At 41.4% G+C, this 12,953-nt stretch overlaps 1 long non-coding RNA gene across 1 annotated transcript; it reads left to right on the forward strand.

Annotated features, from left to right (window-relative positions):
- The first annotated feature begins 328 nt into the window (after window positions 1-328).
- Window positions 329-9,768, forward strand: LOC142761158 (uncharacterized). The gene is made up of 3 exons (XR_012883528.1): window positions 329-476; window positions 590-640; window positions 9,697-9,768. It is a non-coding gene; the product is annotated as an uncharacterized LOC142761158 (long non-coding RNA).
- Window positions 9,769-12,953: the final 3,185 nt, after the last annotated feature.

A 12,953-nucleotide genomic window follows, 5' to 3' on the forward strand; every position in this document is an offset into this window, starting at 1 on the left:
AATATATATATTTACACACACTTTTTTTTGTCAAACGTAAGCCATACTTTTCGCACTGTCCGAAGTGTCCGTTGCTATACGTGGTGTGACAGAAACATGGCGCTTTCTGAGGCAAAACAAGCAGTGTCCAATAACGATATAATATAAAATACGTCAGGGATAGACTACACAGACCAGCCGTACATCAGCAACAGAGAACTGAACTCGCTGGTAATGACGCTGCTGCGCACGCAGAGTACGCACAATAGCTTCCGCTCTCCTACTATACCCTACAGCCTATTCTGCCTTTAACAATCATGGCCGCCGACTTTCCCACACCACGTGACATTTGGTAAGCCTCCTTAGGGGTGGTCGCCGTCCAGCCGCTGTCACTCTGTGCCCGCCTCTTGTCACGTGACGCGGCCGCCAGCGCTCCACACCCTGTTCATCGGTTCGAGCCCGTCCCCTGCCTGGCAGTGTCCGTCTCAGCCATGATGGTGAGTAGCGGGGGAAGGGCGGGGTATAGGTACCGCTAGTTGAGCTGTAGTTGTCGGTGGTGCTATAATGGAGTCGCGGTGGTCGGTAACTATGTCTTGCTGTTTCTCTACAGCAGGAAGGCCTGAATGACGGACCCGACTTCCTGTCAGAGGAGGACAGAGCGGTAAGTGCGCTTATACCCCAAATCTCGCCCAAAGATTGTCCCCTCACTGGGAATTGACAAATGTCATTTGTCTTGGTTGGGCTCTGGTGCTCATCTCCACGCTGACTGTCCCGTTATTTTAGTGACTGCAGGATGAGGATGTCCAGCGCATGTATTTTTCCAAATTTTTTGGTGAGTCCATTGACGCTAATGCAAGGACTGTGGGTAAAAATATTCAGAAACCAGCAAGAAAAGACATGCTGCTTTTCTTTAATTTCCCGTGAGCGTCCAAAAGCTCTGCTGGAGAAGAAATACGCCTCTGTCTTCCACTGAAATCAATGGGGGGGGGGGGTTACTTCGTCTGTTTTTTGCGTTGATTCTGATGTGGTTTCTGTGTCAAAATCTCTGCCAAAAAACTGACCCTGACCCTTCCAAAAGAACTCTTCTTCAAAACATCAAAATACACTTACAAACCCCAAAAACTATCTGAAAATCTGCTCCAAAAATACCTGGATTTAGAGTGGGTTATTTCTTGAATTCGGCCCTGTGTTTTTCTGACTCAAACGTGTTCTGTGTGAACATGGCCTTAAAGTGGTGTGGTCGCTGCTATTATTTTACAAAGAACTGCTGAAAAACTGACAGAATCCGACTGGTTGTTATGGGGGACTAGTCCACTTTTCCTCGCACTGGTTTCGATGATCAGCTCGGCATCAGCCATGGGTTTTCCCCAGCTCAGACTGCGATGTTAAGCACATATTTATTTTGACTGGTTCGTAGACTTTACAGGGGACTGCAGGCTTTTTGTATGTATATATTTTTTTAGGCTACATGCATGCAACGATTTGTATTTTGCGGCTGTAAACTGATCCGCAAAACACAGACAACACACGGATGACCGGAATAGGGCATGCTCTGAATTTTGTGGCTCTGTCCCACGTCACACATGGATCTAAAAACCGCGGTCATGTGCATGAGGCCATATAAATGAATAGTGCTATCAACGTGCTATGCGTAAAAAAAAACAAAAAAACAAAAAACCACCAATAGCACATTGATAAGTGGTAGTGTGCGTGAGACTTTGCTTACAGCATCAGGAAGTGGTCTTGACCTACGCTTTCACTTCGCTTCTTTACGTGCTTGGAATGCTTTTCTTGGTAGATTTTAGTGTTTGCAGTTAATTGGTTATCCTTTTAGGACATGTTTTGCTGCTTCCATTAAAAAGCAGAACAGTTGGAGAATGCGTTTTTTTTTTTTTTCAGTAATTATCACGCTGAGCGGATACCAAATGCTAAATAAATTCAATAGGAAACCGTATCAAGTGTTCTTTGTGTAATTTAAAGGTGGTTTTTCTCAAATGTGTAATTTGTTCTCTGTAAAAAAAATAAAAATAAAACATGGTCCTCGTTATAAACTGTTTAAAAATAGATTGCTTTGTGCATATAGTGAAATGTTTACCAGCAGATGTAATATTTTGAACATCTTGGGATCCTTTTACACTGGCCAATTTTCGACGTAACAATGAGCACCGATCAACGAGACAGCTAGCTGATCGTGCTCGTTTTCTCCTTTCACAAGGAGCCATGTATGGGGGCGAGCGCTTGTTACTACGACCACACAGCTCTATCATGTCGGCAGCCTGTCTCCCTGTTTACACAAACGTGCTGCTGACCAAGACAATAATTTCTGCTGCAGAAACTATACAATCAGCCAATCGAGCGTTTGCTTGTTAATCGGCTGATCGTTGCCCTGTTTACACAGGACAATTATTGGGAACAAGCTGTGAACGCTTGTTTGCCCGATAATTGGCCCTGTGTAAAACATTCTTTACTTATTGATTTCAATGGTAATGCTTCCGTTCCGTAAGGTTTCAATTTTTAGCGGAAACAATACAGTAGTCGACTGCGCTATTATTTCTGCTAAAGAAACTTAAACCATTTGCAATGGCAGCATTACCATCTAAATCAAAGCTAATGCAAACTGAAGCTATGGTTTGTTTGGCTTTCTCTTCCTCTGACGGAATGGATAAACGGAACCAGACGCTGATGTGAATGAGGTTAACGTCCAACCTTTGATGCCCCTGCCCATCTGAAGTACAAAGGGACTGTGTCCCTTTGGCTTTTGTTCTTCACAGTGGCGCACTTGGTCATCTGCTGTGCAGGGAATTGCATCACGGCTTGATTAGAGTAGCTGTCCTGCAGTCCCTGCACGACACGTGGCCGGAGCATTACTGTGGAAGCAAGCTTCGTGAATGAGCTGCATATAGTTAGCCCTGCAGCCCCTTCACTTTAAGTGGGGGGGGGGGGGGGGTTCCTGCAATCTGTCCCCATGAGTCAGTAAGTGATGGTTTATCCTTTAAAAATATAAATTAAAAAAAAGAATAAATTTTTACTCCGTTTCATCAAAAATAAAGTAGCTTTGCGACTCGTTTTGTATTTTCAGCAAACCTGTGTCTCCATGGTAAGCAACATCAAGCCCTGTTTAGTCAGATCTTGTAGTTCTACTCTCCCATTATGACCCAAAATTCTTACTAACCTACATTTAGTAGGTAAGCAAGAATTAGGGATGGATGGGTGGCAATATGTCAGCAGGACCAGACTAACCTGACTAGGTAACCACCAACTCCTAAGTGGAGGCTTCATAAGAGCAAGCTTCCATAGGAAAAAAATAGTGGAGGCAAGGAGCGGAGGAGTGTAAGGAGGCAATCAAACACATTCGGACTTATGAAATGGAAAATGTCTGTTCACATCTCCGTTTGGGGCCTCTGTCGCAGATCTAGCCGAAAACGCCAGAAACCATAGTTCACAAAAGCCATGAACACTCAGACAGAAACCCCATAGGTCCCATTAAAATCAATGGGTTCTGTTGGCGGCCGGCTGGTGTCTGTCATACAATTGAACCTGCGCTTCTTTTTTCGTTGGTCTTCTTGGACAGCAGAACAGCGAAAATACCAACGCAGATGTGAACAAAAGATTAAAAAATTGATAAATAATATTGGGGATCATGAAGGAGATTGGTTGTTTGATGTCATATGAATGATCAATACAACTTATGTAAATGGATATATAAGGTGGCAACTCATTGGGGTGGATAATTCTCACACAATTGGTAAATGGGTGAGACCACAACAAGAAAAATAAGAAATGACATCTATATGTTGGGATGTAGTGAGACTAGATGTAGATCCGTTCTATAGGATTATTGCCACAAATGTTAATTGGTGTTCAGGCCTTGAGACACTTGGCATCTGGTATTCCACTTTTCCTGTTCTAGCGGTGGTTATTGATTCAAGCCTAATCGGGTCTGTGCTGTCTTTTCTCATATGGAAAGACTCCTCTTAAGGTCCTTTTACACGGGCCAATTATCGGGCAAACTATCATTTATAGAATGTTCATTCCTGATTGCCCTGTCTAAACAGGGCACCAATCAGCAGATCAACGAGCAAACACTTGTTCATCTTCTGATCGTATCGTTTTAAAAAAACAAAATATCTTAGTTTGCAGCACATTTCCCTGTGTAAACAGGGAGACTCACTGCCAACATGATGATGATGATGATTATTATGTACGAGGACAAGTGGTCGGAGTAACGATCGCTCGTCCCCATGCATAGCGCCTTGTGACTGTAGCAAACTATCGCCGATCACTAGCTGTCTCGTTGATCGGAGCTCGTTACACTGGCCAAAATTGGCCGGTGTAAGAGTACCTTTAGGAAGGAAGGAGGCCAAGGAGTTTGGGACTGCCAGATAAGTCTCCAGGCTGTAGCCGACTTGGTGCCAGGATGTTTTGGAGGGTATTTGATCTCTGAAAGGCGATGCTCTGTTTGTTTGGAACAGATTTTCTCAAAGGCTTTATAGAAAGTGTTGGATTCATCTTCTGAAACCGAGCAAAAAAACAGACCAATTCTTTCGCAGTAGTGTTTAATGTTGGCTAAAGTTGGTGTCAAAATACCCCGTAAACAAATTTGCATATTGGGTCCCCATAGCAGAGCCCCTGTTTATCCACTTTCTTCTTTTAGAAAGTTCATTAAACTTTGGATAGAAAAACTAGTGTAGAGTTTAACCCCTTAATGACCGGGCCTGAAAAGACCTTAATGACCAGCTCAATTTTTCTGGTTTTGCCTCTGCTTTTCAGCAGCCATAACTTTTTTTTTTTTTTTTTTTTCATTGACGTGGCTGTATGAGGCCTTGTTTTATGCGAGAGAAATAGTATATTTTTTTTTTCCCCACAGTTTGGGGGTAAAAAAAACTTTTTTTACGGCGTGAAAATAGGAAAAAGCGATTCTCTCAATAGGTTTTTTTTCGTTTATTTTTTATACTGTTCACATTTCACTCTAAATAACCCATTAGACTAATTCTTCAGGTTATTACGGTCGTGTAGATACCTAATATGTGTAGTTTTTTTGTTTAGTGTAGGGGCAATAAAATGTATTTAATGCATTTTTGGGACTTTTTTTATTTGTTTTTGTTACTTTTTTTTTTTTTTTAAATTCCATCAAGGGATAATTTTATTTGTAACTTTATTTTTTACTTGTAATGTATTTAGCATACTTCTGTACGCTAATACATTACACTGTGTCACTATGACACAGGCTGCTGATCGGGCAGCACATAGTGTGCCCGAACAGCAGGCAAACGGAACAGACAGCCCTGGGGTCCTTTGTAGGTCCCCAGGGCTGACTGCAGAGGGATTCCCCATTGTTTGATCGCAATCAAAGAGGGGAATTCCCTTTTGATCATGCCGCGGTCACGGACCGCGATAATCAAAGGGTTAAGCAGCTGGGGTCCGAATGTTTGCTGACCCCAGCTGTGTTCAGGAGGCTGCTCTAAGATCAGGAGCTGTTAGTTACAGCTCCTGCTTAGAGGATGAGTACTCACAGGAGCGCTCATCAGCCTGATTTACAGCCAAAAGACGTCTCTGTAGATTAAGCACCCGCACTGCCTGACGTCAAAAGACAGTGGGTGGTCGGGAAGGTGTTAAACCAGTCAAACCGCTCAGGAGCAGAGTTGACATATTTTTAATTGACCTCAATAGAAAACCACCCTAAAATAGTTAGCCACCAGTAGTAATTCGCTAGGCAAATTGGCTTCCTACTTATGTTAAAATGTTTACGTCTATAATTCTCTTGCATTTCTGAAATGTCCATGTTTAATGGGTGGAGAACATTCTTTGATTGTATTCTGCTAGGAGTTATTTAGTTCTCTGCTTGGTAATCTCTTGAAAGTGACCTACACTCTTGTGTGCTTTCTAATGTGATAATTTTCTGTTTTATTTCTACTGTAAAGCCACGTGCAATTAATGTAGATCTGCAACCTGATGCCACTTTGCAAGTTGATATATCTGATGCATTAAGTGAGAGAGACAAAGTGAAATTCACCATGCATACAAAGGAAGGTGTTGTTCTTGAACTACTAAAAAAAACAAAAAACTGCTGAAATTCCTTCTTGGAATGCATTTAGAAAATTTAGCAAAACATTTATTATATGACATTTTTTTCTGTTGACATTTACACTGAGTCCTCCACACTCTTGCCAGAAAGTAATTTCAGCAGATAAACAAACTGGAGGTGCAGATCCCCAAACCAGGTTGAGCGCTGCTTGGTAGAGCTAGACACCATTACGTTAAACCATTTATGGACGCCTGGTAGATGTCCCTGCTTAAAGGGGTTGTACAAAATTACCAGAACACGGCTGCATGAAAACCACACCACACCTATCTAGAAGTTATATTTGGTGCTGCAGATCTGCTATATTAAAGTGAATAGAGCTGAGCTACAATAACACACACAACCTGTGGGAAGGCGTGCTGTTTTTATTTTTTTCTGACTAATGCAACCATGTTTATGTAATCTTGTACAACTCATTTAAACCCTTCCCGCCCAATCACGTAACTGTACAGGTTAAGGGGGAAGTATGGAGCGAGCTCATGGGCTGAGCTCGCACCATACACAGCGGGTGATGGCTGCTACACGCAGCCGACACCTCACTGCAACGGGCAGAATCAAAGTTCACTTTGATTCAGTCCAACACCTTAAATGCCGCGGTCAATTGTGACTGCGGCATTTAAAATGTTAGAATCGGGGGCACCCCCTCAAACACGCCGTCGCAACCCCTAGCGGTGAGATCGTCGGGTAACAACGGTTGCTATGGCAGCCTAGGGGCCTAACAAAGGCCTCCAGGTCTGCCATCTTTGCACTACTTTGAAGCTCTGCCTCCGGTCAGAATCACAATATACTGCAATACATTAATATTGCAGTATATCATGCAAGTGATCCAACGTTCGCTGCTTCAAGTATCCTAGGGGCACTTAAAAAAAAAACTGACTGTTTTTTCTTTTTTCTTTATATGTTCCAAAAAAAACAAGAAACCAAACATTTTCCCATATATATATATATATATATATATATATATATATATATATATATATATATAATCTCTGTCACCTTAGCACTCCAATAAAATGAAATCAAAAGATCAAAAAGTCGCATGTACTCCAAAATGGTATCAGGGATGCTGTAAAATTAAACCCCCAAAAATGTGGTGTAATCGCTGTTTTTTTTGCCCTTTTCACCCCACAAATTTTTTGACAGCTTCCCAGTACTTTTATGTGTTAGAATAGATGGTGCCATGAAAAACTACAACTTCTCCCGCACAAAACAAGCCTTTGTATGGCTATATAGACGGAAAAATAAAAAAAATTATAGCTTTTGGAAGGTTGGGAAGAAAAAACAAAAGTGAAAATCTGAAAAATGGCTGAGCAGGGAAGCGGTTAAGGTCTCTTTCACATGGCAGTATTTGGATGTCAAAGCTAGGAGTGAAACCTAGAAAAAAAAAAAAAGTATAAAAGAAAGATTTGTACCTCTTCTATGTTTTGGACCCACTCCTGGTTTTGGCTTACAAATACTGATGCAAAATACTGCAATGTGAAAGAGGCCTAAAGTGCATTGGTCTCATTACGGGTGCACTTTTAAGGGGTTGCATAGACCATCCTTTTCCATATGGCAAACTTTAACAAAGCAGAATGTTTTTGTAAAGAGCAAAACTTTTAAAGATTCACTGGAGCAATAAAACAAAATTTGACATAAGTAGCTCCTGGAGAATAAGCACTGCATCTAGTCGTTCAGGATCATATATCCAACTTTTCAGGTTTCAGCAGTGCATCTAGCACCAGCATTAATGGATATGGTAGGAGTGGATCCCACAGCTGTCTAAATGTCAAGAAAAGCAGAATGTGGCCAATGGGAGCCGAAATTGTGAGTGCCACTGGCAGGTCGGTTGCTTGGTGGAGGGTTCAGAGGTTTTGATTCAGAATGATCATACATTTATGCCGCCTCCTAATAATGCCATGAATATTCGTGTTGGGAAAACCCCTTTGGAAGGGGCTGCATCTCGGCTCACATATGTTGTTTTTAAGGTTCTCATGCACACATCCGTATTTTGCTTCAGTATTTGGAAGCCAAAACCAGTAGTGGAACATAAACGGAGAACCTATAATGGAAAGATTTGCACCTCTTCCGTGTTTTTGACCCACTGCTGGTTTTGGCTTCCAAATACTGAAGCAAAATACTGACGTGTGCATGAGGCCTTAGTGCTTTGCTGGGCCGCACCCCACCTGAATGTCTGCTTTTTGTTTAGATGCTCGTATTTTATACTAGACTATCTAACTTGTTTGCCTTAATTACACGATTTTATCCTTGTGTGCCGAACACTATCGTTCTATGAAAACCACAGAAAAAAGCTTTTGAGTCATGTGCTTTTCAAATCTAAGAATAAGCATATAAGAAATGTGCTAAACAGACATTTCTTTGTTGCTGCGCTCCCCACATTATGTTACCGTTCATTGGTGGGATAGTGTCAGACTGCGTAGGGACGTGCCGTTATCAGAAGGAATAACAGATTCTAGTCGGTTTTGTGTTTGTTTTTTTAAGGAAATCGTGCCATGACTATGGGCTGTCTGGTTTTGATGATCAACCCCATTCAAGTAAATGGGGCTGAAGTATAATACTAGACACAACCTTGGACAAACATGGTGCTGTATTTGGGGGGGGGGGGGGGCGAAGGCAAACCCTTTTTGCCAGTCCTGCAAAATCCCTCTGACTCTAAAGTAAACATTGTTTTTGAAGCCCACATTCGTACAACTTAATCTTTAATGAAAAGACCTATCTGTTTAAAAGGTAACCTTCATTAAACCTTGGTTCAAGATAAAATAGTTACCTTTTAAAATTGACACTAACTTTTCTAACTACTAATGCTAATCTAACAGTATACATGATATAGAACAACCTTGTAACTTACTGCTTAAATTTAGTTTTTCCATGCAAATTCTGTGAAGTTACTGCTGCTAGGTGTTTCCATTCCTGTGTTCTGCCGCCCCCCCCCCCCCCCTGTAAAGCAAAACTTATCCCTAGTTAGGGTATGTTCACACAGCCTATTTCCGGCCATTTTTCGGAAGCCGAACGCCTCCAAATATCTGTCCATTGACTTCAATGGGAAAAACAGCCATGAAAAAGGAGTGCAGGACACTTCTTGGGAAATTTTTAGCTGTTTTTCATTGACTCTATAGAAAACCGCTCCAAAAAACAGCTGTAAAAAATGCAGCGAAAATCACGAGTGGCATAAAAAAATTTCTGAAAATCAGGAGCTGTTTTCCCAGGAGCTGTTTTGACTCAGCGTGTGAACATACCCTTAGAGTGGAGGAGATGGGAAGGAAGTGAGGGGGGCGGTGGTTGGTGTCTCTGCCAAAGCACACTCCAATGACTTCACAGCCTGTCCATAGAAGTCTATGGTGATGAGAGGGAGGAGCGGGAGCAAAGCGAGCATGACCCTGCAGCCCATAGAAATCTATAGAGGTGTGAGTAGGAGCAGAGAACACACACTCTGCAGCTTTTAAATTATGTGTGTGTGTGTATATATCTCTCGCGCTGCTAAATCATGCAGAATACAAATCTTATAATGTTCAGAAATAGTGGTGTTCCTCATGTACACACGACTGCTTATTCTGAATGGTTCGTTACGCTTTAATGTATTTGCAATGTAAATCTTATTGTGCTTTTTTTCTTTTTTTTTTCTGTTTCATATTCAGAGTTCACTACCAAACTTCAAGCAGAATGAATTTTCAGTCGTCCGACAGCATGAGGATTTCATATGGCTTCACGATTCCTTTGTGGAAAGTGAGGATTATGCTGGATATATTGTAAGTGTATAAAGTGTCACTGAATGTGGTACCAATCATTCTTGGTTTATAATATGTTAGTGTGGTATGTATTTTTTTTCCTCTCTGAAGAATTCGAACTTTTTATTTTGAGTAGCGCTTCATAGAAGATTATGGCTGTTTGTGTAGTTTCTCTTAAACCTCCATTGTGTTTTAAAATAATAAAAACAAAAAAGCAAAGCTGCCAAGGCCATCTGTGCTGCAGAAATATTGGTCATGGCACCATATAATTACAGTAGAGCGAGGCAAAAATAACATTCTAATTTGGAAAGGTTGATCTTCCAAGTGGTGAATCTGTTGTGATGGAAAATAAGGTGACACAGAGGAATAGATTTGTGTGGGTTTCTACTTCTAGTAATAAACACTTGACATGTGAGCTGTCATTCTTTGGCTCATTTTCTGAAAACACTTTCTGCAATATTTACTACCAAAACATTCCGATCCTATAGCCCTATGAGTCCACATTCATGCTTTAAGGTGTCCGCAAATGTCTAAAGTGGCGTTGTTGGGAAGGGTCTCTGGTCAACTCAGGGCAAGTGTCCTTGCTTGTGCTTTAGGCAGGGATAACGACTATAGGGGGATGTACAGAAGTAGGGGAAATTCTGAAGATTTGTGGTGTGGTTTCTAAACCGCCACCCACACATAGCGCAAAAATTCTGCATGAGCATATAAGACTTTTAAATCTGCAGCATACTCATTTTTTAAGGGAAATCTTGCTGATGTTCCACTGCTTGCAACAAAATTTGTGGTGGAATGTGCCAATCACCTGTGCACTTGAGCTAAAGGGAACTCCCAGAAAACAGATGCTGCCGCACCTTCACCACCTTAGTGTCTGTTTCTTCCAGTAATACTGCGGACAAACTGTAACCCTGCTACTCTGGCTCTGCCCTTCATTCAGCAATCGCTTACAAGAAAAATTTCCCAAAATTAAAAAAATGCACTTACAATTATATTTCTGTTGCAATAGATAGTGATGTGGTTCCTTACCATAAACACTTGGTGTGATTTGTAAACATTTTTTGGTTTTGTACTGGTTAAAAAGTATCCGACCGCTCTACTGGCATTAGGCCTCATACCCACTTCAGGTTTTTTCGTCAGGGTGCTATCCGTTTTTTGGAATGCACATCCCACATAGTGAAATCACAATCTAATAGTCTGCTAGTTACTGCCACTATAACCACTGTGTGAACCGCTAAGTAAATAAATAACCAGTGCAGGGAAACATGGCTACATAGTGTAGAGTTCCAACTCACCCAAAAAATAACTCTGTGCCCCAGCTCTCCTGACATGTCTGTTTTAGTAGATGCTGGTATTCCCATTCTAAAGAATATTTTCATAAAATTCTACCATGTACCATTCCTTTTTTTTTTTTTTTTTTTTCTAAATCTGAAAATGTATAAAAATTGTCAACTGGGCACTACCATTCCCCTTGCCTATTTTCCTGTGGCGTTGTAATGCAGTACCAGTAAAGTAAACGAGATTTTAAGTACTCATCTAAACGTTGCAGGATTTTTCTGCACGTAAAGTGACCTGTGGTGTGTATTTCAGAATCTGCAGCATGTACCTGTCAAGTTTATATAAACGCACGAAAATCCGCAGCATAAAGCTGCAGCGATTTCCAAGTCAAAATGTAAAAACCACACTTATGCACCAAGGCCAGGTTCCCACGGGACAGATACGCTGCAAAAAAAAGCACGCAGGGTATCCAACCTGGAACCCGCAGTACATTCAATCTGAAAAAACACCACATTGTGGTGCGGTTTTCAGATGGAATTTCTGCTGCGGTTAATAAAAAGCACTCATACTTGCGTAATCTCTGCGAACGTTCCGCAAAAGTTGCAAACACTTGGCTTTCTGTTGCAGGTTTTGCATCCCCATTGAATTCAATGGGGAAAACCCGCAACGGAAAATCAACAAAAACTTAGCATCCACATTGCTGATCGATTTTGTTAACCTTTACACTGCGTTTTTTTTCCGCAGCGTGGAAATTTAGATTTTCTAAATCTCATCCACTTTCTGCAGCAATTTCAGCGCACAATTTCGTTGTGGCATTTCCACAGCATTTACGCTACGTGGGAACCCGGCCTTAGTTGGGATATTCCCTGTGGAATTATCTACGTTTACCTGCGGTTTTAATGCGTATTTTCCGCATCAAATTACGCAACGTGTGCATTTAGCCTTAGGTTGCCTAAGGCAACGTTAGATTTAAAGGGATTGTCCAGTTTCAGCAAGTCAGTTGTATTTTCTATTAAGTTATATAATTTATCCAATATACTTTCTATATTCCTCGCCATTTTCAAGATCTTTGCTTGTTATTCAGTAGGAACATTCATTGTTTACTTCCAGTGGCTATAATTCTGTATGTGGTCATGTGATGAACCCACAGGTGCATGGCTCGTTACAGTAACAATGTGTTTCCGAGCTCTGGCTTCTAATAATCCCTGCACCTGCGTCCATCACATGACCATGGAGAGAATTTATCCACTGGAAGTAAACCATGAATGTTCTTACGGCTTTTGGGATCTCTGCTTTGTTATTCAGCAAAGATAGCTTGAACCAGCGATTGTGATCTTCTATGAAGCCCTGGGCTTCCAAGGAGTACAGAGATGTCAGACCTTGGGGGCAGTCATCAGGCTGCCATGCCAACCAACAGCACCCCCAGATCACACTGCGGGTGGCCGTTGGAATGTTACATGGGGTTGCCCCCCTGTTTTTAGTAATTTAAATGCTGCGGTCGCTATTTATGTTAGAAAAGTTTTATTTTAAATTTATGCTGATTTAGATGTGATGGAGACCAAATTGTAAATATGCTATCAAGTGTGAGGGTGGTGGGCAGTCTACACTTTGTATTCTTTACAGGTGTGTAATTTCGTGCAGCGGCCATCTTGTCTGGAGTTCCCATCTTGTTTCTTTTATAATGAATAAAATGAATTGTTCTTTTTAAGACTGTATTTCATGTTTTTTAGTTAGTTATCTTTGACCTTGGTTCTCATATGAAGCTTGCGGAGAAAGCACAAGGAGTGAGATGGGTGGGCGTCAAATATGCATGTGGGAATGCCTCCCCCCATCTTACATGAATATTCTTGCCAAGAGAGATAAGGCCACCTGTAAACCTGATGTGTGAAGAA

Source organism: Rhinoderma darwinii, chromosome 4 (assembly GCF_050947455.1).
Source record: "Rhinoderma darwinii isolate aRhiDar2 chromosome 4, aRhiDar2.hap1, whole genome shotgun sequence".
Classification (NCBI taxonomy): Eukaryota; Metazoa; Chordata; class Amphibia; order Anura; family Rhinodermatidae; genus Rhinoderma; species Rhinoderma darwinii.